Source organism: Meleagris gallopavo, chromosome Z (genome assembly GCF_000146605.3).
Source record: "Meleagris gallopavo isolate NT-WF06-2002-E0010 breed Aviagen turkey brand Nicholas breeding stock chromosome Z, Turkey_5.1, whole genome shotgun sequence".
NCBI classification, from domain to species: domain Eukaryota; kingdom Metazoa; phylum Chordata; class Aves; order Galliformes; family Phasianidae; genus Meleagris; species Meleagris gallopavo.
The window spans coordinates 11,210,022-11,212,797 of record NC_015041.2 but is presented as its reverse complement, the minus strand read 5'-3'; positions in this window follow the sequence as shown (position 1 = coordinate 11,212,797).

The window sequence follows — 2,776 nt, the reverse complement described above, 5'->3', positions numbered from 1 at the left end:
AGACGTAAAGAAGGCATTCAGAACCTCTGCCTTTTCCTTATCCTCAGTGGTCACATTCCCAGCCTATTCCAGCAAAGAGTGGATATTCTCCTTTTTCCTCCTCTTACTGTTAATACATTTATAAAAGAGTTTCTTATTCCTTTTCACCCCAGTGGCCAGATTAAATTCAAGCTAGCTTTTTGCCTTTCTGATTTCACCTCTACACATCCTAACGACTTCCTTATATTCATTCTGAGTTGCCTGTCCCTCTTTCCACAGGCTAGAGTAGATTCTCTTTTTCTCCCGGAGCCTCAAGAATAGCTCCCTATTCATCCACGCCGGTCTTCTTCCCCACCGGCTCATTTTGCAGCTCAGGAGGACTGCCTGCTCCTGCACCCTTTAGACTTCCTTCTTGAAGAGCAACCAGCTTTCTTGGACCCCTTTACTCGCTAAGACTGAATGCCAGGGGACTCCCCCTATTAGTCTCTTGAACAATTCAAAGTCCGCCCTCCTGAAGTCCAAGGTAGCAGTTTTACTATTCCCCTTCCAGGCTCCACCATGAATCAAGAAATCTATCATTTCATGGTCACTCTGTCCAAGACAGCCTCCAACCTCCACATCTCCCACCAGACCTTCCCTGTTTGTGAACAGCAGGTCTAATGGGGCAGTTCCCCTTGTGGGCTCTCTGATCAACTGCATCAGGAAGTTATCCTCTATGCATTCCAGAAACCTCCTAGACTGCTTCTTCTGTGCTGTGCTGTACTCCCAGCATATGTCAGGGAAGTTAAAGTCCCCCTTGAGGACAAGGGCAGGCGACTGTGCAGCTCATGCCAGCTGCTTATAGAATACCTCATCTGATTCTTCATCCTGGTTTGGAGGTCTATAACAGACGCCCACCCGGGTGCCTGTCTTGTCAGCCCTTCTTCTGAACTTTACCCAAAGGGATTCAACGTTATCGTCCCCAGTCACAATCTCAGTAGCATCTCCTGTTTTAGTTTGAAACCATTTTCCCCTGTACTATCGCAACAGACCCTCCTGAAGAGTCTGTCCTCATGCAGTCATGCAGACTTCACCCTGGAAGCTTTCGTTTCTATATGATGAAGGCACAGCTTTCACTCGAGTTTCAAGTGCTGTGACACACTTCCTCACCCTGCCTCAGGACCACAGTCAATCACAGTACCAAAACTTGGGTCAGCCTTAACTTAAAACTATCTGTCCTAGTTGTGACAGTGTTTAACTTAGCTGCATCAAGATGCCTCCAGGAACGGAGGGGAAGCAAGCACAAAAGGACTGAAAGTTTGTGGGAGGTTCAGAGCAAAAAGGTCTGGAAGAGATCAATATTATTGCAGAGACCTTCAGAACCCGAAGAACTTTCCTCAGTACCTGCCCATGACGCTTGAGATTTTAAATGATAATAAATATAAAGTAATAAAATGAAACAAGGGCACAGAGGAAAATATTTTCCCAGCCATAGGAAAAGTTCTGCTCTTACCCAAAAAATCTACTCAAACCCAGATAAACAGATCTGAGCACGTTGTGTTTCAGCTGTTAAATACACCTCTATCAGGTCTTTGCTGATCAAGGCGAGAAGTGTGTCAAGGCAGTAGGGTCAAGATCTAATTACTGAGTGACAGCAGCCAAGAAAAACCTACTCACCAGCAACCTACTCCCCAGCATTAACCACACAGGAACATGGCCAGCCAAGAAAAGCTGTGCATGCAAGAGGCCAGGACAGAGGAGGATGGTGAAGGCTGCTTGCAACTAGTGTGGTGAGAGTGGTCAGGGCTTTGATGGGATGTGCAGAGCTCAGGCTCCCTCCCAGCTCCAAGGCCAGCCCTACCAGGCCCCTCTGTCCTTTCAGCCCCCTATGCTTTCCCTGAGGAACATTCCAGGAGCTGTGAGGTTACTTCCCACCACCGCTGTCTCTCACTGCCAGGTCTTCACCTGGGAAATAAGCAGAGGTCAGATATGTTTGGTTATGTTCAATACCTCCCTCTCTTTCAGCTGAAGCTGAACACTGAGCACCAAATGGTAGGGCCACCAACATTTTCTGACTTCTTTCTATTTCTTCGTCTTTCTCTGACTGAAGATGCCACAGCCGGTTCTGATTCTAGCCTGCAATGTGTGCCATATCTGTTAGAGGATCCCATGGTAAGAAAAATGTACTAATTGATATATTTTTAGTTTTTCACTTACATTTCCCATCTAGTCATCCAGCAAACATATGCTCTGGTGCTAATAATTAAGCCCCTGTGGTCTATCATAACCCACAAACAAATGCCAAGGGACCTGAATAGCAGAACCAGTCACAAGCTTAATCACAGAATCACAGAATCACAGAATCACAGAATTGTAGGGGTTGGAAGGGACCTCTAGAGATCATCGAGACCAACCCCCCTGCCAAAGCAGGTTCCCTACACCAGGTCGCACAGGTAGGCGTCCAGGCGAGACTTGAATATCTCCAGAGAAGGAGACTCCACAACCTCCCTGGGCAGCCTGTTCCAGTATAAGCAAAGCTTGTCAGGAATATTCAGCTAGTCCTCTTGCTTGCCTTTTCCTCCTCCACTTGAGGAAATAGATGAAATAGATTCTGTGCTTCAGTGAAAAGAGTGTTGAACAGCGATATTTACCTTAGTTCATTCGATGTTATTGAACCACATTATTATGCTGGTTACTGAAAAGTCACAAGGAATGTCTTAGGAGAGCTGGCACAACATGTCCCTTAGGCAGCTCTTCCTCCTGTCTACTGGAAAGAATCCCTTTTTAGATATTTAGAAGCAAATTTTGTATTATTTCT